At 49.3% G+C, this 23,545-nt stretch overlaps 1 protein-coding gene, 3 non-coding genes and 1 pseudogene across 4 annotated transcripts in view; all 5 read left to right on the top strand.

Annotated features, from left to right (window-relative positions):
* Prosap (SH3 and multiple ankyrin repeat domains prosap) overlaps positions 1 to 23,545 on the top strand; it is a 241,989-nt gene that overhangs the window by 24,171 nt on the left and 194,273 nt on the right. The gene's annotated exons all lie outside the window — the stretch shown is intronic.
* Positions 1,685 to 1,811, top strand: LOC126546466 (U5 spliceosomal RNA). Its single transcript, XR_007602602.1, has one exon. It is a non-coding gene; the product is annotated as a U5 spliceosomal RNA (small nuclear RNA).
* Positions 4,718 to 4,844, top strand: LOC126546463 (U5 spliceosomal RNA). The gene has a single exon (XR_007602599.1). It is a non-coding gene; the product is annotated as a U5 spliceosomal RNA (small nuclear RNA).
* LOC126546468 (U5 spliceosomal RNA) lies at positions 13,059 to 13,198 on the top strand (annotated as a pseudogene).
* LOC126546465 (U5 spliceosomal RNA) lies at positions 16,230 to 16,356 on the top strand. The gene has a single exon (XR_007602601.1). It is a non-coding gene; the product is annotated as a U5 spliceosomal RNA (small nuclear RNA).

Here is a 23,545-nt window from a genome sequence, read left to right as displayed (position 1 = left end):
TCGTTTTCTTCATTTCTTCATTCACCCACCCAAGGTACTGGGTGTGAGTGACTTAATTGCTAGATATTAATTAACAGTGCATTAATTAGCACCATCTTCATTAACAAAGGTCGTGGGTTCGAGTGCCTCAAATAACTGTATCTTAACTGTGCCCTAATTAACATCGCCTTCATTAACACCGAAGATCGTGGGTTCGAGTGTCTTAATTGACTATATCTTAATGAACAATACCTCAATTAATATCGCCTTCATTAACAACAATGGTCGTTGGTTCGATTCCCACACAAGGTAATGTGTTCGAGTGACTTAATTCCTAGGTCGTAATTAACCGTGCCTTAATTAGCATCATCATTAACAAAGGTCGTGGGTTGGAGTGCCTCAAATAACTATCTTAACTACGCCTTAATTAACAGCGCCTTCATTAACACCAAAGGTCGTGGGTACGAGTGTGTTAATTAACGACATAATAATCAGCTGCACATTAATTAACATATTAATTAACAGGCTTCGACTTCCACTAAGGGTCGTACGTGCGTTCGAGTACATTAATTAACTATATCTTCAACTCCTGTCTTAATTAACGGTGTCTTAATCAACACCAAAGGTCGTGGGTTCGTAGCGTTAATTACCGCCAAAGGTAGTGGGTTCGACTCCCATGAAAGGTTGAGAGTTTGTAACCTCTTTGTACATCGAGTGCTCACGCCGACAATGCCGGATTTTCCGGCTCATGAGCCATTTAACGCTATCGCATTACAAAGAATTTTTCACGACTTGGCATCGTACACATTCATATATGATGTACTTTGACATTAGCAATAACACAAAAAAACTGTATACTCCTCTCATCAGAAATCCTAAGGTGCATTGTCATTTGAGTCTCTGATGTACTTGTGATGCCAAAAAACATTACACGATGCATTTCTTATGAATGTCTGATGTCACCTTAGGAACACATAACGTCCTCTACAGAAACTCATGGTTCATTTTCATAAGGGCGCCACGAGGGCGTTAGATTTTGGGGTTAGGTTAGGTAGTCAGGTTAGCCGAGTTTTCCTCAATATATGTAGCAGACGACAGGAGGCCACGCCTTCGGGCAACGATGCACGTGCGCGGGTTTCGCGGCCACACCGGCCATACTGCAGCTCCACTATAGGACTTCACGCAGTGTGGTCAAGGCATGGTCACGCGTTGACATGTCACCCTAATCCTACTCGTCGCTGTAACGGGGGGACATCGTTCCCTCTCGTGCCACGTGGCGTCAATCGTGAAGCCTGACTGAAGTGACGGGCGTTGCGTCTGCAGGCTTATCTTATCAACGTCCACTGAAGGTGACATCTGCATCAGCGCTGAAGCTCTGATACCATGGTTTCGGTCTTCTCTTTCGCTAACGGCGCGACCATTTATGGTTCCTATTACGAACGAGGCGCGCTGCCAGCGATTCTTAGCCAACAGAGAAGCGGAAAACTGTGGCACACTTTCGTGCAGCTAGGCTTTTAGGCAAATATTGTGAAAAAACTTAAATAACAGAACTTTAGCTCAGAGGCAGTTATTGTGTAATTATACAGCTAAATCTTTGTACGTAAATGAAAAAACCAATGTTATATGCGTAGAAGAACTTACTAAGCTTGTTCCACTATGACGGTCCGCTCCGATGTCGTCATTTATTGCGACCGAGTTGCGGTATTCGCTCTTGTCTCTCCTCAGCTCACCCGCATTAACCTTTCGCCTTTTACTAAAGGTTACCGTGTGGAGGGACACCTTAATGAGCCTACAGGCCAATTTTTGCGAGGCCCTGCTCGTTTGGGCGGGGCCTACCCACTCAGTCCAAAGGAAGATTGCATGATGCTTCGCAGGATTGTATCGCTACTATCTGTCCGTTGATGTCTGTGTCTGTCTCCGCAACTGTCAGACCACTACTATTCTAAGGACGGTCGCCAGAAGCGTGGTAAGGCAGTGCCGCGGGGTACGCCGTAGTCAGCGATTGTCTTTCATTGCGATAACAATTGTACCGGCGCTCGAGGCACATTCTCGGCGTCGCCGTGCTGTTCCGCTATTGATAGCGCACGCGTGGTGCGCTTGGCTGCAAGAAAAACGACGAACTGTGGGCAGCGTCCGTTGCATAATGAGCGTTGCACCTTATTAAGCGCACTAGCGTTCTTGCCGAGCTGCTGTGTGCATGCACTATTCTGAATGGAACGGCCAGTAAATGTCAAACTACCGTTATCTAATTCTTTGCCGGGCGCTGGCTAACTAACGCCGGTCGTTTCCCGTCGATCTCGTCTTGCGTGTACCATCTAGGTGCGACGTCTGCAACGTTATTGCTGGCGCTCGTCACGCCGGCATTGTGAGACGCCTGGTAGCTGCCGGGACGCTGTTCCTTGTACACTGCCGGAGGCGATTTGCGAGCGCGCTGCATCGCGCCCACGTGTCAGACTAGTTGGAACATCGTCCGAGGAGTTCCAGTTCCATTGTGTAAGACTGCATAAATCCCCCCCCCCCCCCCCCCCAAATCTAAGCCGTGCAATCGCTGGCTTCTTGCCCATTGTCCTGTATTTGTAGAGAGGTGTTGCTTGAGGAAAAGGAAGACAAGAAAAAAATAAGCCGCATCATCGGCCGCGATACGTTATCATCATCATCATCATATTTCATGCCGATGCAACTGCCGGAACCAAGACCTTTGCAATGACTTGCAATTAGGCATGTCTTGGGGTACCTGACTCCATTTCCTGCTACAGAATTACTTAGAGAAACCTAAATTTTGCACGAATTCTGCAACTGATTAATAAGTAACAAAAAGTTAAATTATAGGGTATTACGTGCAAAAACCACCATCTGATTATGAGACACGCCGTAGTAGGGGGACTCCGGATTAATTTGGACCACCTGGAGTTCTTTAACGTGTGCGTAAATCTAAGTACTCGGGTGTTTTTGCATTTCGCCCCCATCTTGCTTGTTTCCTTTGTCATGGCATTTATCCACTACGGGGGATTGGTCAGGAAGCCGGCGGTTAAACGGAAACGCTTATAGGAATAACGTGTTTTTGAAAGGATAAATTTGAAGTTTATAAGTTTTAATAAACTGAATTGGAATTTTGTAAAATAATAAATCGTCAAATTAACTAGGTATCCTCCTTGTGTCACCAAGAACCTCGCGTACGGCCCTGCGTACGTTCCTGTACCTAAATCCCAATGTAGTTGGACCAAAGGAGAGAATGTTTTCAGTGTTTACAGCAATGCCGAATTTGCGCAATGTAATTTCAAAGTATTTCTTTCTCTCGATTGCGAATCGGCCGCAGGTTAATAAAGAACGATCAATTGTTGCAGGTTCTTTGCAGAAATGACGTATAGAGGGGACAGCGCCAGACCAGACCTTTGTAGATAAAAATTTAGAGGTGGAATGCGACATCGTAATTTTGTGATGGCGATTTCCAATTTACGTGTGGGACACTAGAGATTGTCCTAAGGGTAAAGCAAATGATTTAAGCCTGTTATTTGGAGTGTCTGTATTTCAGATTATCTTAAAAGAGATAGTTTTCTGAATCTAGCAGCGGTGATGTAAGCAGAAGTGGGCAGAACATACACGACTGGCCCATGTAGGGACGTGCGTGCAAGTGTAACGGCCATTTCATTTAAAAACAAACCACGGTGACCTTGTACCCACACCAAGCGCACCAGATGTAAGGTCGAAGGTATTAGTGCTTCTAGTTCATTCAAAACTGTACTGTCTGAGAATAAAGTGAGTCCTGTGCACACTGACAACGAATCGGTCACTATTACAGCTGTCTGAGAATTTAATAGGATGTTTTCGAAGAGCTGAAATAACTGCTAATAATTCTTCTTGAAATATAAGTGTATAATCAGCAAGTCGCACTAAATACGACCAGGATAGCGCCTCAGAAAAAATGCCTACGCCCGCCTTCTCTTCACACATTGATGCATGAGTCGCTATTCCATTATTAATTTTCAATTGCGCTATATGATCTTGCCATAATCCGATAGATATCTATTTGGTAGGAGTTTACCATTTGAATTAGGTATGTGCTAAAATTCTATGTTACTATTATTTACGGGTTGTTGGAGGGGAATGATCTCGCGTATCTGAGCTTTTCATGGTTGTAGTTGTGCTTGCACAATAAGAACCTGCAGGTTGTATAGGCGCGATCATGTTTCCTTAATAAATACATATTGCAGTCATCTTAATGAAGATGCGTAAATGTTTAAGTGGGTTTTTACTGTAAGAATGCGGAATCTGCATGCAAGCGTGGGTAATCGGGCTTCTTGATATAATACATTATTAGGAACAAATTTTGGCAATCCAAGAGTGATCCGGAGAGCCTCTCACTCTAGAAGAACGAGGAGGTTAATCTTGTATGCTGGCCCACCAGAAAATAAACCGCTCCCAAACTACAGTATGGGTCCCCACCTAAATGCGGCCGTCGTGGCCTTTCATTATTCTCCCTCGCTAGATCCCGTATGTTAGCCAACAAAGAAGCGGAAAAGTGTGCCACACTTTTGTGCAGCTACGACTTTAAGCAAACATTGTGAAAAAGCTTAAAGAACAGAACTTTAGCTAAGAGGCAGTTATTGTGTATTTATTACGCTGAAACTTATAGGTAAATGGGAAAACCAATAATATATGCGTAGAATAACTGGCTAAGCTCGTTCTTCTGTGGCGGTCCTCTCCAATGCCGTCATTTATTGCAACCGAGTTGTCGCATTCGCTCTTGTCTCTCCTCAGCTCACCCGCACTAACCTTTCGCCTTTTACTAAAGGTTACCGTGGGGAGGGACACTTCAATGAGCATCTAGGCCAATTTTTGTGGGGCCCTGCTCGTTTGGGTGGGGCCTATCATCTCAATCCAAAGAAAGATTTACATGCAGCTCTGTGTGGCCACTACAGTTCGGACATAGGGAATGCCGCTGCTCGCTTTCTGGCGAACGTCCGCGGTTGAGGTCGGTCGCCAGAAGCGTGGCAAGGCATTGCCGCGGAGTATGCCTTAGTCGGCGATTGTCTTACATTGCGATAACAATTGTACCGGCACTCGAGGCACATGTCTGGCGTCGTCGTGCTGTTCCGCTATTGACAGCGTACTGCGTTTGGCTGCAAGAAAAACGACGAAGTGTGGGCCGCGTCCGTTGCATAATGAGTGTTGCAGCTTATTAAGCGCAATAGCGTTCTTGCCGAGCTGCCGTGTGCACGCACTATTCTGAGTGCAACTCGCAGTAAAGGTGAAATTGCCGTTATCAGATTTTTCGCTGGGCGCTGGCTAACTATATAAGGCCGGCCGTTTCCCGTCGGTCTCGTCTTGTGTATACCGTCTAGGTGCGACGTCTACAGCGTTATCAATAGGCGGTGCAGATCGCGCCAGCATTGTGACACGCCTGGTTGCTGCTGGGACAGTGTTCCTTCTACACAGCCGGAGTTGCCGTACGAGCGCGCTCCATCGTGTCCACGTCTCATACTAGTTGGAGAACCGTCGGAGGAGCTCCAGCTCAATTGTATCATAATCATCATCATCAGCAGCAGCAGCCTGGTTACGCCCACTGCAGGGCAATGGCCTCTCCCATACTTCTCCAACTACCCCGGACATCTACTAATTGTGGCCATGGTGTCCCTGCAAACTTCTTAATATCATCTGCCCACCTAACTTTCTACCGCCCCCTGCTACGCTTCCCTTCCCTTGGAATCCAGTAAGTAACCCTTAAAGACCATCGGTTACCTTCCCTCCCTGATTACATATCCTGCCCATGCCCCATTTCTTTTTCTTGATTTCAACTAAGATGTCCTTAACTCGCGTTTGTTCCCTCACCCAATCTGCTCTTTTCTTATCCCTTAAAATTACACCCATCATTTTTCTTTCCATAGCTCGTTGCGTCGTCCTCAATTTAAGTAGAACTCTTTTCGTAAGCCTCCAGGTTTCTGCCCCATACGTGAGTACTGGTAATTGGCTCAATTGTATACGACTGCACAAATACCCTACCCCTACCTAAACTGTGTAACCGCTGGCTTCTTGCCCATATCCCTGTAGTTGTTGAGAGGAGTTGCTTGAGGAAAAGGAAGACAAGAAAAAAAAATAAGACGGTGGTCTTCACTGTCCGAGAATGCTGCTGTCGCAGCAAATGAGTTATTTCACTGCTGAAGGAATAGCTGAACACTGGTGCCATGTTTTAATGACCGCCCCTCATCCTCACATCTTACCGCCGTTTGACGTGCGCCCTATATACAGGGTGTTTCAGCGAACACTTTCAAGATTTTTTAAAGGTTGCCTGTGGCCGATAGCTCAATTCTAGTTTACGAGCCGGTCTACTCGAAGCGGTGGACACTACTTGCACAAAAAATTGAAATGCAAAATCGAGTTATTAACAAGAATTCACTAATTACATTTTAGCTAATTATCTTATGACCCATATTGCAATTTACAAATTCTAGCAGTGGACTTTGCCAGGCGGATCCACTTACAACGAATTTTCAAGATGACACTAGTTTCGAGCTATAACTTCCCGAACTTCGCGTTCCAGTTACTTGTGTGCTTCAGTGCATGAAACGACGTTTTCTTAACAAATTAACTGAAACGCCGATGCATTTCTCTGCACAGTTCGGGACTTTATAGCTCGAAACTAGTGTGATCTTGAAAATTCGTTCCAAGTGAATCCGCCTTGCGAAATCCACTGCTATAAATTATAAATTGCAATATTGGCCATAATGTAATTAGTTAAATACATAATTAGTGAATTTTTATTATTTGGTCGACTTTGAATCTCAGTTTTTTGTCCGCCGCGTTGAGTAGACCACCTCATGAACTAGAATTCTGATATCGGCCATAGGCAACATTTAAAGATTTTTGACAGTGTTCGCTGAAGTGTCCCGTTGCAGTCTTTGACTTTGGGACCCTCGTCTGTATATTGTATCTTTCCAATGCCTTGTATTTAAAGAAGGATAAACTGAAACGTAAACTGAGACCAATGGTGGTCAGGAAGCGCTAGGACTCTTTCCGCGTGTTGCTAAGAAGTGGCCACCGTCATTCACTGGACATTCCACGAAAAGGACATTGTGAAAGACGACGAACCCGGTTGCTTGCTGACGCTTGCCGTAATTTGATGCGCCCAGCCAGGCCCCGGTTCACGGCCACGCTCCGGTGGAAACGTCGGCGCATGCGCCCACTTCCGATCACGGTAGTGCTCGGTCACGTGTCCCACCTCTACCTCCGCATGAACCCGACGCAGCTGCATCAGCCACAATACGTTGTCGTCATCAGCCTATTTCATGCCGATGCAACTGCCAGGACCAAGGCATCTGCCAATTACTTGCAATTATGCATGTCTTGGGGTACCTGACTCCATTTCCTGCTTGAAAATTGCTTACAGGGACCTAAATTTTACACGACTCCTGCAGCTTAACAGTACGTAACACAAAACTAAATTGTGAGGTTTTACGTGCCGTTAACCACGATCTGATTATGAGGCACGCCGGAGCGGGGAACTCCGGATTAATTTGGACCACCGGGGGTTCCTTAACGTGCACCTAAATCTAAGCACCACGGGTGTTTTTGCATTTCGCCTCCATCTAAACGCGGCCACCGTGACCTTTCATTCTTCTCTCTCGGTAACGCCCGTACGTTATAATCATCAAAGCAGCGGAAAAGTTTGGCACATTTTGGTGCAGGTACGCTTTTAGGCAAACACTGCGAAACATTCTTAAATAACAGTACTTTAGCTCAGGAGCTGTTATTGTGGAGTTATTAAGATGAAACTTGATACGCAATAAAAAAACAATATTATATGTGTAGAAGAACTATCTAAGCTTGTTCCACTATGACGGTCCGCTCCGATGCCGTCATTTATTGCAACCGACTTGTGTCATTCGCTCTTGTCTCTCCTCAGCCCACGTCTTCGATGTTGTTGTCCCTACGGGGAATGGTCCCGAGACCGTCGTCGACGCGACGGCCTCAATAGTTGGCCTCTCTGAGGTCTCAACTTCCAAGTCACCGTCAAGAGCATGGCTTCCATGACTCTAATCGTCGATGCTGGCTGCCTCGTCATCGGTGGCGAGCGTTGTCCCGTCGGCGCGCAGGCAACCAACGTAACCTGCCTCTTTTTGCCGTCCTTCGTCCCGAACTAAGTCCTCGTCCAGGCACTATCACCATACGGCAAGGTTCTCTCTGTCAACGCTGGTCTTATGAGCGGACGACGTGGCGTGCTCACGGGCACACGCTTCGTGCGTAAGGAAATGAGTACCACAACCCCGGTCCCAAATTATCTGCGAGTCTCTGGTCATCGTGTGACGTTCGACTACCGCGGCTTGCAACGCGTGTGTCTTCGGTGCGGTTCCAGCGACCACTACCGTGCACAGTGCACCGCCGCGTTCTGTGGCCGTTGTGGCGTCCATGGCCACGAAAGCGACGGGTGTGACCGTCCTTGTCGGCGTTGCGGGGATGGTCACCCTACGGTCGCGTGCCCTGTGCGGCGTTCATACTCAGACGCTGCTGCTGGAGCCTTTCCCCCCTTACCGCCGGCGTCAACTGCGGTTGCGAGTGCGCGTGACGCCGTAACCAAAGAAATCGCACTGACACCGCAAGAAGCAGCGTCAAGAAATGAAAAAGAATAGGCATGCAGCTCGGGAAGTCACAAGGCGCCATCTTCGCCGGCCTCCTCTACTGAGAAAGAAGACCATGACGTGGCGGATCGCAACACGCCATGTTCGCTGGCCTTCCAAGCAGCGAAGGACACGCGTGCTGTGGCCGAAAGCGCCTCCACTTCGGCTGCTACCATCAGTCCTCCTGATCGCAGCAAAGTTTTAAATGCAGATAAAACACCTGACCCTGCAATCACTACAGTCGATATACCCACGAAATCTGCTGTGGCTTCGTCCGCCTCAATTACATCTCCTGCAACGGCGCAACCATTACATCTGAACGAGCCCCCAGCTGCCGAAGTTGTCGGCGACGATGAAATCAATCCCGCCGCCCTACCGCTACCGACATCATCCTCACCAGAAAACAGCTTCAGCCTCGGAGTTGATAGCAGCGTTGGACTCTCGCCAAGCCTGGATGAACTCGACATAAAAATGGCGGCCCCACGAGACGTAAAGCGCGCTCATGCGTCAGCCTCTGGCTCGGACGGCGGCCCCGATCGCCGTGCCGAGTTACAGCGGCCCAAAAAACCTCGGCCTTCTTCGAGAGGGTCGAAGAAGTGACGCGTGCACTGCTTAACCCCTGGACTTGTTCCCAGAGCGCCGACTTGAACAACACGACCAGGTCAGTTTGGTGATACATTTAATTAATTATGGCTGATATCGTGAAGATTATTTCATTAAATGCACAAGGGTTTCGAAGCCCTGTAAAACAAGCCGAAATTATCAGCGTGGCCCGCGCAAAAAATTGTGACATACTGTGTTTACAAGAAACAAATTTTTTCACCATTGGACATGTCCTTACTTTCAAACGCACTTTTAACCTAGACTGTTTCTTCTCTTTCGCGACATCACGATCTAGCGGAGTTGGTATTATTATTTTCAACAGAGCTCTCTTGCGAGATCATCATGTCTTTTATGATGGGACTGGGCGAATATTGGCATTTGATTGTATACTATCTTCATTTAGGTTACGGATTTTGTGCATATATGGACCCGCGCAGGCCATTAAGTCCAATGATTTTTTCCGTGACCTGGACGTGTATTTCCTTGACGGTCGTCACGTGGTGCTCGTTGGGGATTTTAACTGCGTCTTAGACACGTGAGCAGATGTGCAAGGCCCGGGCTGGGGTCGCCCTGATTGGAACGCACGGGAGTTGCGTCGCCTCGTCCAGCATTTTTCGTTGCTGGATACATAACAACTTTTTCATGGTTCTTTATTTGCCTGGACCTGGCGACGCGGTGCGTCGTCAAGCAGGTTAGACCGTGCCTATGTGCCAAGCAGTTTAGCTCAGTATGTCACCCGGTCTGATGTGATAACGTTTCCTTTATCCCCTGTTTATATTTCCGACCACAAACCAGTAATACTTGAAATTCGTTTCCCTGCTTCCTCATCAGTAAAACCCTGGCGTCTGGACATCCGCGTTCTACATGACGGGCGCTCGCGCTCTTGTTTGTCAAGAGTCTTGGGCGCCTCTGTTTCTAGATCTGACCGAGAGTCATGGGATACGCTCAAGGTGCGGTGGCGTCTGCACTGTTCAGTTGAAGAACGTGCACTCAGACGACGTATGTCAGAAGAACAGGCGGATACTGCCACGAAGCTCCGCATCGCCCTTCGGGTCAATCAACTGACTCCGTTGATGCGGTCCTGGCAGCGTGAGCTACGGAGGCGTTTCCAACGCCTCATCGCGGCGTCGTCTTTGTCAGCTGCTGCTTGGCGATGCAGACGTAATCCGAGTGCACACCCCGAAGTTCTGCGTTTTTCAAGAAACTCGCTATTTAGACAGCCGAATGCATTCGGTTCTGCGGCCCCAAGAGCACTTCCTGTTACACCACCTCCCACGCGTGATTATTCGCTCTTCGTAACGCACTTTGAAAACATGGCGCGTACGACCATGCAAATAGATTCTTGCTCTCGAGGATTTCATACATTGCTTAGTGGTCTGCCTCAGGTTCCACCTGAGGTAGCTGACCGTCTTTGTGCACGACCATCAGCCGAGGAAGTGAAGGCAGCATTATCTTCCATGAAGCGTGGCTCGGCCCCAGGGCCGGACGGGTTACCCGTTGAGTTTTATCTAACGTTCTGGGAAGATATTGGTGCCACTTTCGTATCTGTCATCAGCCAATGCTTTGAGAACTTTGATTTCCCGCTTAGTTTTCCGGACGGTCGCATTGTGCTAATACCTAAGCACGATCCGTCATCAGTTCGCCCAGAGGAATGGAGGCCAATCACGCTTCTCAACGTTGACTACAAAACCTCCACAGCTGTTCTCACCCGGCGCTTGAGAAGCCTGATGCCTTCCCTAATAGGACACCATCAGGCATGCTCAGTCCCTGGCAGAGAGATACACAGTCTTTCGTTCGTTACGCGTGACATAATGACATACACGCTGACCAGGTCGGCACGTGGTCTCTTAGTTTCACTAGATCAAGAAAAGGCATTCGATCGCCTTGAACATAACTACATTTTTAATGTACTGACCTCGTTCGGCTTCTCGTCAAATTTTGTTGAACTTATTAGGAATACCTATTCTAATATCCGAAGTACATTGTTCCTGGATGGTCGAGAAAGTGCACCGTTTCCCGTTACTCGTGGCGTTCGTCAAGGGTGCCCTCTATCCCCAGTACTCTTTGTGCTCAGCCTTGAACCATTTCTGCGCTCAATAGTGAGAGACCCTTACGTATGCGGTCTCCCACTGCCTGGTAGCGGTGTTGTGAAGGTGACAGCCTTCGCCGATGACATCACATTGTATCTCAGGAATGAAGATAGCTTAACCCGTAGCCTTCGAATTTTCACTGAGTACGGAAATATTTCAGGTGCTGCGCTAAATTTTTCGAAATGTCGTTATTTGTTCATTGGTTCGCCACAGACACGCCTAAGTCCCCTTTTCCGTCTTCAAAAGAGCAATTCTCTTCGCATTTTAGGCCTTGACTACACCTCTAATGGCATATCAGACTCTGTGTGGCTCTCAATTCTTGAAGATGTAAGGCGAAATATTGAAGATGTTCAAGGGTATGATTTACCCCTATCAGAAAGAAGGTACTTAGCGCAGTCTGTATTTTGCGGCCGAGTGTGGTACGTTTGTCACGTCGTACAGCCACCATTGCGGGTTGCTAGGTCCTTGCAGTCCCTTCTTGGTGCCTTCTTCTGGTCGGGCCGTACAGAACTGGTCTGTCGCGCGGCGCTTGGCCAACCACGCTCTCGCGGTGGGTTCGCCTTTCCATCCGTGTCTGTCCGCTGCCGGCTGCTTGCTCTGCGATTTCTGCTTGATCTATTACATCGTCTATTACAGCATGATCAGTGTCCAGCGCGTGAACTCGCTTGCTATTTCCTTGGCACGAAAATTCGCTACATGTTACCGGGCGTACACTTAAATCACGGACCACAAGTGTTAAACGCACCTACATTTTACTGTACGGCCGTGGCATTTTATCGCCACATACAACAGGTATGTCCTGATGTAGACGTTCTACAAAACCGTGTAGTAGATACTATGTCAGCCTTACTGCTTCCTCTAGTTCCCCCAGCGCGCCTCGCACGTTCCAATAATGTGTCGTGGGATGCGATAACGGCGTCATTTTTGCCTGGCCACCTACGCGACTTCATGTGGCGTCTAGGGTGGCAAGTGCTTCCAACTCGGGACAGGCTTGAGCGGTGGGGCGTTGTCCCATCTTCGCAGTGTCCCAATTGCCCCCTTCAAGAATCTAATAAACATGTACTGCTGCAATGCGTCGTTGCCAGGATATTCTGGAGGGCCGTGCATACTGGATTTCGTGGCCTTGGAGTTAACCGCTTTATTACATCTGGTCGCTGCTCACGTGGCCGCTTCGCGCGACTTTTAATTGCTGCGGGGGCCTTCTGTCTATGGCGTAACCGGTGCGAGGCAGTTGCCATGGGACGTCGTCACCGCGCTCTGTTTCCACTTATGGGGAGGCTCTACTCTGAGCTACTATCGTTTCTGTCGGAGGAGTTGTTCTTCCTTGGAGAAGAAGAGTTCCTTCGACAGTGGTCATGTCGTTTCCTGTCGGTGGCTGATGGACGCGTATGGCTGAATTTTCGTCCAGCCTGGTTCTTGTAGCCAGACCATCAGAAGTATTAATTTAATGCACATATAATGCAGGTGCCCGTGATTTCTGTGTGTGTGTCCTCTAGTGTACATGATCATTTTGTATATACACATCTCGTGCACATCACTTCAAAATTGTGTAAAGTGTTCTATCACATCATCATTGTACATAACCATTGTGTACACTGTATATATTGAAAATCATTTTGTACATATGGCATTTAGTTTATGTGTAACTGTGCTTTTCTGTGGGTATACGTGTTTATATGTTGGTGCGTGAGGACTCGGACATTACTTACGTGGAAAACGTGCTGTGTTTCGTTTCTTACATGTTATCGTACCGGTGGAATTGTGCCGTGATTGTGACTCAGTGTTCGTATCGTCTCTTGTCGAAATAAACTTTTTCTAAACACACCTTTCGCCTTTTACTAAAGGTTACCGTGGGGAGGGACACTTTAATGAGCCTACAGGCCAATTTTTGCGAGGCCCTGCTCGTGTGGGCGGGGCCTACCCACACAATCCAAAGAAAGATTGCATGATACTTCGCAGAATTCTGTGGCTGTTATGTCTGTCGATTGATGTATGCGTCTGTCTCCGCCACTGTCAGACGCCAAATCCGCGGCTGAGGACGGCCGCCAGAAGCGCGGTGAGGCAGTGTTGAGGAGCCAGCGATTGTCTGTCATTGCGATAACAAACATACTGGCGGTCGAGGTACATTGCCGGGGTCGCCGTGCTGTTCCGCTATTGATAGCTCACGCGTGGAGGGTTACAGGATCTCCCGAGACGCGCAGTGCGTTTGACTGCAATAAAAAGCCGCAGCGTCCGTTGCATAATGAGCGTTGCGTATTATTAAGCACACTAGTGTTGTTGCAGAGCTGCTGTGCGCATGCACTATTCTGAGTGGAACTGTCAGTAAAGGTCAAAGTGCCGTTATCTAATTTTTCGCTGGGGGCTGGCTTACTAACGCCGGCCGTTTCCCGTCGATCTCGTCTCGTGCACACCATCTAGGTGCGATGTCGCAAAGTTATTGGCGGCGCTCATCCCACCGGCATTGTGAGACGCCTGGTAGCTGCCGGGACGCTGTTCCTTCTACACAGCCGGAGGCGCTTTCCGAGCACGCTGCATCGCGCCCAGGTGTCAGACTAGTCGGAACATCGTCCGAGGAGTTCCAGCCCCATTGTGTAAGACTGCATAAATCCCCCCACCCCGATCTAAACCGTGTAATCGCTGGCTTCTTGCCCATTGCCCTGTATGTGCCGAGAGGAGTTGCTTGAGGAAACGGAAGACAAGAAAAAAATTAACCAAATCATCCGCCGCGATACGTTATCATCATCATCATATTTCATGCCGATACAACTGCCAGAACCAAGACCTTTGCCAATGACTTGCAATTAGGCATGTCTTGGGGTACCTGACTCCATTTCCTGCTACAGAATAACTTAGAGAGACCTAAATTTTGCACGAGTCCTGCAACTTATTAATAAGTAACAAAAAGTTAAATTGTGGGGTATTACGTGCAAAAACCACCATCTGATTATGAGACACGCCGTAGTAGGGGAGACTCCGGATTAATTTGGACCACCTGGAGTTCTTTAACGTGCACGTAAATCTACACGGGTGTTTTTGCATTTCGCCCCCATCTTGCTTGCTTGCTTGCTTGCTTGCTTGCTTGCTTGCTTGCTTGCTTGCTTGCTTGCTTGCTTGCTTGCTTCCTTTGTCATAGCGCTTGCCCGCTACGGGGGATTGGCTAAGAAGCCGGTGGTTCAACGGAAACGCTTATGGAAGAAATGTGTTTTTGAAACGATAAATTTGAACGCTATCAATTCTAGTCAACTGAATTGGAATTTTGTAAATTATTAAGTAATGAATCAGTAAATTAAGGTAAATTGGAATTTTGTAAAATAATAAATCGGTAAATTAACTAGGTATTCTCCTTGTGTCACCAAGGGACTCGCATACGGCCCTGCGTACGTTCCTGTGCCTAAATCCCAACGCAGTTGCACCAGAGGAGAGAATGTTTTCAGCGTTTACAGCAATGCCGAATTTTTGCAGTGGAATTTCAAAGTATTTCTTTCTCTCGATTGCAGATCGGCCACAGGTTAATAAAGAACGATCAATGATTTCAGGTTCCTTGCAGAAATGACATATAGAGGGGACAGCGCCAGAGCAGGCCTGTGTAGATAAAACTTCAGAGGTGGAATGCGGAATCGTAATTTTGAAATGGAGGTTCCCAATTTGCGTGTAGGGCACTACTGATCGTCCCAAGGGTAAAGCAAATGTTTAAGCATGCTATTTGGAATGTTTGTTTTTCAGAGTATTTTAAAAAAGATAGTTTTCTGAATCTAGCCGCGGTGATGTAAGCAGAAGTGGGCAGAACATACATGACTGGCCCATGTAGAGACGTGCGTGGAAGTGTAACGGCCATTTCATTTAAAAACAAACCACGGTGACCTTGTACCCATACCAAGCGCACCAGATGCAAGGTCGAAGGTATTAGTGCTTCTAGTTCATTCAAAACTGTACTGTATGAGCATAAAGTGAGCGCTGTGCATATTGACAACGAATCGGTCACTATTACAGCTGTCTGAGAATTTAACAGGATGTTTACGAAGAGCTAAAATAACTGATAATAACTCTTCTTGAAATATCAGTGTATAACAAGGAAGTCGCACTGAATACGACCAGGATAGCGCCTCAGAAAAGATGCCTACACCCGCCTTCTCTTCACACATTGATGCATGAGTCGCTATTCCATTATTAATTTTCAATTGCGCTAAATTATCTTGCCATAATCGGATAGATATCTGTTTGGTAGGAGTCTACCATTTGAAGTAAGTATGGGCTAAAATTCTATATTACTACTATTTACGGGTTGTTGGAAGGGAATGATCTCGCGTATCTGAACTTTTCATGGTTCTAGTTGTGCTTGCACAAAACGAACCTGTGAGTTGTATAGGCGCGATTATAGTTCTTCAAAGAACGCAGATGTTTCCTTGTGAATACATACTGCAACCATCTCAATGAAGATGCGTAAATGTTTAAGTAAGCTTTTACGGTAAGAATGCAGAATCTGCATGCAAGCGTGGATAATCGGGCTTCTTGACATAATACATTATCAGGAACAAATTTTGACAAGCCAAGACAAACCCGGATAGCCTCTCGCTCTAGGAGAACGAGGGGCATAATTTTGTATGCTAGGCCCATCAGAAAATAAATCGCACCCAAACTCCAATCTGGGTCCCCATCTAAATGCGGCCGCCATGGACTTTCCTTCTTCTTCTTCGCTAGATCCCGTTAGTCAACAAAGAAATGAAAAGTGTGCCACATTATTGTGCAGCTACGCTTTTAGGCAAATAGGGTGAAAAAGCTTAAATAACAGAACTTTAGCACAGAGGCAATTACTGCGTATTCGTTAAGCTGAAACTTTATACGTAAATGGAAAAACCAATATTATATACCAGAAAAACTGGCTAAGCTTGTTCTACTATGACGGTCCGCTCCGATGCCGTGGTTCATTGCAACCGAGTTATCGCATTCGCTCTTGTCTCTCCTCAGCTCACCCGCACTAACCTTTCGCCTTTTACTAAAGGTTACCGTGGGGAGGGGCACTTTAATGAGCCTGTAGGCCAATTTTTGCGAGGCCCTGCTCGTTTGGGCGGGGCCTACCCACACAATCCAAAGAAAGTTTGAAATATATTTCGCATGTTTGTACCGCTACTCTGTTCGTCGATTGATGTCTGCGTCTGTTTTCGCAGCTGTCAGACCACCGCAGTTCTATGCCCTGCTCTTTTTATGCACTGCTCGCTTTCTGGCAAACGTCCGCCAAGGTCGCGGCTGAGGACTGTTGGGGTCTCGGTGCTGACGCCCGTTATTGCGAATGGGTCGCAAGCCCCAAGGGTAGCGTTGGCCTGGCGGCCTGGGGCACTGGAAGCATCCGAAGGTCCCGGCAAAGCAAGAGAAGACTGGTAACAGAACAACTTGTTTATTCTAACATAGCAAAAGAGCGGCCGGTCAGGTCGACCAAAGAGGAGAGACGGGAGAGCACGTAACTCAACAGTACAAATCGGAGCCTCTCTCCTGGCGTCCGGGGGCAGCTGCTCTTATACTCTCGGCGTCGCGGGCCAGAAGGAAGGTCACGGGATGAGCCCACGCGACGGCGGAGCATGAGCCCACGACGGCGCGCACGGTCGAGCCGAGAGACATGGTGAGCCGAGTGTAGTGACGCATCGCCAACCCGCCGACGGACAGACCTCCTGGCACCTCACTTGGGGAGCTCCGCTCCCCGGCTGCCGCGCTTTGACAAGCGTGGGCACACACACACACACGTACATACGAAGACACGTGGCACTGAAACACGCCTGGACACGCTTGGCGGGGAGGCGTTGCGGCGGCGTCGAACGGGCCAAAATGTCTGCCGCTTTGAACGAAGCCCCGGCGTCCGTTGCATCCGCGCCGGCATTACCGCGCGTTGTAGGCGAAACGTAACAGACCGCCCCGCCGGGGGAAGGAGATCCCGATGGTCAGGGGACTGCATCCGCTGTCCGGAGGGATGTCGCTCGATGATGCTCATAACCGAAGTCGGGCGTCCTTTGGCGTTTCTTGAGCGCAGCGCACAGAGAAGGCCTCGTTCTCACGTTCAGGTGCACACAGGACACTGCAAAGTGACTTCGGGAGAGTTGACATTTTTGTTCTCGTGTCCGGCAAGCGTTAGAACTACGCCGAAAGTCAACCGCTCAGTCAGCAAGCACGGCACAACCCTCACTAAGCCCTGCCAGGCTCTTTCCCCTTTTATACTGCTGCCTAGTTCCTTACAGTAGTTTAGCAGCACTCAGAACGCGTCCACAAATCGGAAAATTGCACTAGAAAGCACATCCTCACTTTGAAACACTACACGAAAGCAATAGGTTAAAAATCCTGCCTCAGGAAGAAAAACATCAGTAACAAGCAATTTTGAGGCTGATTCCCACGTTAGGGGCTTCGACTTAAGCCATCGGCGTTACCGTTGAGACTCCCCTTTTTGTAACGCACCTCAAAGGAATATTGTTGCAAAGCGAGGCTCCAGCGCAGGAGGCGGCCATTTTTGGGGGAGATGGTCTGCAGCCATTGGAGAGGGCAGTGATCCGTCTCAATGATAAACCTCGAGCCAGCTAGGTAACATGACAATTTCTGAACGGCCCACACGATACACGCACACTCTTTCTCGGTGGCGCTGTACGCCTGCTCACGACCCGTCAGCTTACGACTAGCATACAGGACGGGGTGTTCTACTTCTCCATTTTCCCGTTGGCACAGTACAACGCCCATGCCTCGCTCACTAGCATCACACTGAACAACGAACCCTTTTGTGTAGTCGGGCGATCGTAGCACAGGCTGGCTTGTTAGGGCGCTCTTTAGGGCGCTAAAAGCTCTTTCCTTTGTCTCATCCCAGATGACTGTTTGCGGCTCTGTCTTTCTTAGAGCATCCGTCAAGGGAGCCGCGATATCAGAGTACCTGGGGATGTACCTCTGATAGTAGCCGGCGACACCTAAGAACGACCGAATATCGGTCTTCGTGCGCGGTTGCGGGAAGTCTCGCACAGCGGCCACCTTTATTTCAGAGGGGCGGCGACGACCCCGACCAATCACGTGTCCGAGGTAGACAACCTCGGCCTGTGCTAACTGGCACTTGGGAGCCTTGACTGTCAAGCCCGCATCGCGCAGGCGGGTTAGCACTGCCCGCAAGTGCGCCATATGCTCAGGCCAGGATGCGGAGAATATCGCTACGTCGTCTAGATACGGTAAAGCGAATTCTTGCTGTCCCCGCAACACTTTATCCATGAGGCTTGAAAAGCAGTATGGCGCGTTCTTCAAACCAAAACTCAAAACTTTAGGACGGAATGTCCCCATTGGTGAAATGAACGCCGCATACCTACTAGCCTCTTCTGTAAGTGGAACCTGCCAATAACCCCTGACAAGATCTAGGGTGGAAATAAACTGAGCGCTACTCACTCTCTCAAGGCGCTCCTCGATGTTAGGGATCGGATAAATTTGATCCTTAGTGATGGAATTAAGCCTGCGGTAGTCGACGCAAGGACGAGGTTCCTTGCCCGGTACCTCAACTAAAATCAAAGGGGAGGTATAATCACTCTCACCCGCCTCAATAACACCGAGCTGTAGCATTTTCTTTACCTCAGCCTCCATAATATCGCTCTGGCGGGGTGACACCCGGTACGCCTTGGATCGTACTGGCTCTGGGGAGGTAAGTTCTATGTCATGAGTAAGGACAGAAGTCCTACCAGGCCTCTCAGAGAACAGACCTTGAAACTCTTGTAAGAGCTGGTGTAGTTCGGTTTTCTGCTCAGGCGACAGCGATGCTTTACTTATTAAGTCACTAATGACTTGATCGGTGTCTTTCCTGTTCGTCACTGAGCCTAGTCCCGGAAGCTCGACCGGAAGCTCTTCGGGCACGTTTACCATCATGCACACCACTGCTTCCCGTTGCTTATAGGGTTTGAGCAGATTACAGTGGTAAACTTGCTGTGCTTTCCGCTTTCCTGGCAGACTCACCACGTAGTTAACGTCCGACAGTTTTTGAACAATCCGTGCTGGGCCCTCCCACTGCACGTCGAGTTTGTTCTTTAGCGATGTGCGCAATATCATGACCTCATCGCCCACCTCAAAACGACGGGCCCTGGCTGTCCGATCATAATAAACCTTGGCCCTCTGCTGGGCCTCTGCCATTGCTTCACCTGACAACTCCTGTGCCCTTCTTAAGCGTTCGAGGAGCTTAAGCACGTACTCTACCACGACTGGGTCGTCGCCCCTGCCTTCCCATGATTCTCGAAGCATGCGAAGCGGAGATCGCAGCGAGCGACCGTACACCAGCTCAGCTGGCGAAAACCCCGTAGCCGCATGCGGCGCGGTCCTTAATGCAAACATCACTCCAGGCAGACACAGCTCCCAGTCAGTTTGATGTTCAAAACACAATGCTCTCAACACGCGCTTCATGACGGAGTGGAGCTTCTCAACGGAATTCGACTGGGGGTGGTGCACTGAGCTGTGTAACAGCCTTACCCCGCACCTTTCGAGAAAGGCTGTCGTCAAAGCGCTAGTAAACACTGTGCCCTGATCTGACTGGATTTCTGCAGGAAAACCAACTCGCGCAAATATGGACAGTAGTGCATTGACTATCTCAACTGAGCTGAGTTCTTTAAGCGGCACTGCTTCAGGGAACTTTGTCGCTGGGCAGATCACAGTCAAAATGTGTCGGTACCCCGTGGCTGTTACCGGCAGAGGTCCCACTGTATCAATAACGAGCCGTCTAAAAGGCTCCGTAATGATAGGTACCAACTTCAACGGCGCCCTCGATTTGTCCCCTGGCTTGCCCACCCGCTGACAGGTGTCGCATGTCTTCACAAAGTGGTCTGCGTCCCGAAAACACCCTGGCCAATAGTACTCTTGCAAGAGACGGTCCTTAGTTTTCTTAACTCCTAGGTGTCCGGACCACGAACCCCCATGCGACAAGCGCAACAGATCCTGACGATAGCATTGAGGCACGATCAGCTGATCGAACTCCACTCCCCTGCGGTCTAGATACTTCCGGTACAGGACCCCACCTCTTTCCACAAAGCGAGCATTTTTCTTGGCGATACCTTCCTTGACAATGCAGCGTATGTTTTCTAGGCTGCCATCCTTCTTTTGCTCGGCTATCAAAGCCGACCGGCTGACTTTTAGCAACCTGTTAAGTCCGTCTGACGTAGGCGCGATGAGCAAATCTGGAGACAGCTCTTCTAACTTTCCCGTGTCGGGATTTTCCTCTCCAGTATCTGGTGCCTTTAACGCTACAGGCTCAATTTTATTCCGTTCGGGCGTGCTCTGAATACCAGCTTGCTGCGCCTCTGACCCTTTCTCATCGTTCAACAACGTCGGTCCCGCAACTACCGCCTTTGCAGCGAGCTCCCGAACCTTCGATCTGGTTAAGGCCTGAACGCTAGCCTCACCAAACAAAAGCCCCTTTTCGCGCAGGAGGTGATCGGACCTGTTCGAAAATAAGTACGGGTACTGGGGGGGCAGCATAGATGATACTGCGGCCTCCGTCTCAAGTGCTCCGAAAGGTCCTTCAATAAGCACTTTTGCTACCGGCAGACACACGCTATGAGCTTCCACTGCTTGCTTGATCCATGCGCACTCGCCCGTGAACATATCGGGTTCTACGTAAGAGGGGTGAACTACATCCATTGTAGCTGCGGAATCGCGAAGCACTCGGCACTCTTTCCCGTTCACGAGGAGGTCTCGCATGTAAGGCTCGAGAAGCTTCATGTTCTCGTCAGTGCTGCATAAAGACAAAAACACGACTTTTGTTTTTGTTTCTGGACACTGCGCCGAAAAGTGACCCGGCTTCTGGCACGTATAACAAACGCGCGCTTGCCTCGTCTCGAACCTCTTTCTGCGTTCGGCTTCGGTTGCCGCCGTCTCCTTACGTTCGGTCGGACTGCTTTCACTCGCATCCGCACTACGTGTGTCCCCCTTTGCTCTCATGGGCGTGAACTTCGGCCTCTCAAACTTGGAGCCAAATTCACCCTTTTGACCGTCCTTAGCTCCGCGAGCCCGACGCGTCACAAACTCCTCGGCTAGCTCAGCGGCTCTAGCCACCGTACTAACGTCTGGCCTATCCAAGACCCAGTACCGCACGTTCTCAGGTAACCGACTATAAAACTGTTCTAGCCCGAAACACTGCAGAACTTTCTCGTGGTCACCAAACGCTTTCTCTTCTTTGAGCCACTCCTGCATGTTTGACATAAGCCTGTACGCAAACTCTGTATATGACTCACTTCTGCCTTTCTCGTTTTCCCGAAACTTCCGACGGAACGCCTCCGCTGACAGCCTGTACTTTTTTAGCAGACTCGATTTCACTTTGTCGAAATCCTCTGCCTCCTCTCTCTCCAAGCGAGCGACTACGTCGGCCGCCTCGCCGGGTAGCAAAGTGAGCAAGCGCTGTGGCCACGTTTCCCGAGAGAACCCCTGCTTCTCGCACGTTCGCTCAAAGTTAACCAGGAACAAACCAATGTCCTCTCCAAGCTTAAACGGCCGCATCAGGTCAGTCATTTTGAACAATACTCGTTCTCCTGCACCGTGTGCCTGACTTCCATTACGAGCGCGTTCCATCTCTAGCTCGAGACGCTTCATTTCCAAAGCGTGTTGACGGTCGCGCTCTTCTTTTTCTTTCTCTTTTTGTTCTTTTAGTTCGCGCTCCTGTTTCTCTTTTTGCTCTTTAAGTTCGCGCTCCTGTTTCTCTTTTTGCTCTTTAAGTTCGCGCTCCTGTCTTTTTGCCGTCTCCCTCTCCTCAATGGTCTCAAGGCATTCCGACAGCTCGTCATCCTCAGCTTCTAACTCAAGAATAGCCCTTAGCAGTTCTGGTTTTCTGAGTTTGTCTGAGACATCCAGACCCAACTCTCTTGCAAGCTCCAGCAATTTCGGTTTGCGCAACGACTTCAAATCCATGGCTGCTCTGAATGCTGCTTTCTCTACTGCCTACTATTGTCTTGCCGCAAACTAACCCGGCAGCAACGACAACCACAATTACCAGCTCTGTTTCTGACACTAACAAAAGCCTGGCAAAACTCAGAAGAAGAAAGTCCCGCACTCACCAAACCTCGCAGCCAAGAATTCAGCGCAGTCGTTCCGCTGCAGGCAACCAGTCATCACACAGGGCTCGTTGCACTGCTCCCGGATGGTCGTTGTGCTGCTCAGCATACATTCAACCGCATCTCTTCGCTGCTGGCCTCCGTTGTCGCGATCTCACCGCTGGCAACCAGTTGTTGGGGTCTCGGTGCTGACGCCCGTTATTGCGAATGGGTCGCAAGCCCCAAGGGTAGCGTTGGCCTGGCGGCCTGGGGCACTGGAAGCATCCGAAGGTCCCGGCAAAGCAAGAGAAGACTGGTAACAGAACAACTTGTTTATTCTAACATAGCAAAAGAGCGGCCAGTCAGGTCGACCGAAGAGGAGAGACGGGAGAGCACGTAACTCAACAGTACAAATCGGAGCCTCTCTCCTGGCGTCCGGGGGCAGCTGCTCTTATACTCTCGGCGTCGCGGGCCAGAAGGAAGGTCACGGGATGAGCCCACGCGACGGCGGAGCATGAGCCCACGACGGCGCGCACGGTCGAGCCGAGAGACATGGTGAGCCGAGTGTAGTGACGCATCGCCAACCCGCCGACGGACAGACCTCCTGGCACCTCACTTGGGGAGCTCCGCTCCCCCGCTGCCGCGCTTTGACAAGCGTGGGCACACACACACACACGTACATACGAAGACACGTGGCACTGAAACACGCCTGGACACGCTTGGCGGGGAGGCGTTGCGGCGGCGTCGAACGGGCCAAAATGTCCGCCGCTTTGAACGAAGCCCCGGCGTCCGTTGCATCCGCGCCGGCATTACCGCGCGTTGTAGGCGAAACGTAACAGGACGCTCGCTGGAAGCGTGGTAAGGAAGTGCCGAGGAGTATGCCGTAGTCTCAGCGATTGTCTTTCATTGCGACAACAATTGTGCCTGCGGTCGAGGCACATTCCCGGTGTCGCCGTGCAGTTCCGCTATTGAGAGTGCTAGGGCGGAAGTTTATAGAGGGTCGCCCGAGACGCGTACTGCGTCTGGCTGCAAAAAAAAAAAAGAAACTACGAAATGTGGGTAGCGTATGTTGCATAATGGGCGTTACACCTTATTAAGCACACTAGCGTTCTTGCCGAGCTGCTGTGTACGTGCACTATTCCGAGTGGAACGGGCAGTAAATGTCAAACTACCGTTATCTATTTTTTCGCTGGGCGCTAGCGAACTAAGTACGGCGGATTCCCATCGATCTCCTCTCGTACGTGTATAC

Source organism: Dermacentor andersoni, chromosome 10, assembly GCF_023375885.2.
Source record: "Dermacentor andersoni chromosome 10, qqDerAnde1_hic_scaffold, whole genome shotgun sequence".
In the NCBI taxonomy this organism is placed as follows: Eukaryota; Metazoa; Arthropoda; class Arachnida; order Ixodida; family Ixodidae; genus Dermacentor; species Dermacentor andersoni.
The sequence above is the reverse complement of the archived record's forward strand: the minus strand, read 5'-3'. Positions and strand labels throughout refer to the sequence as shown.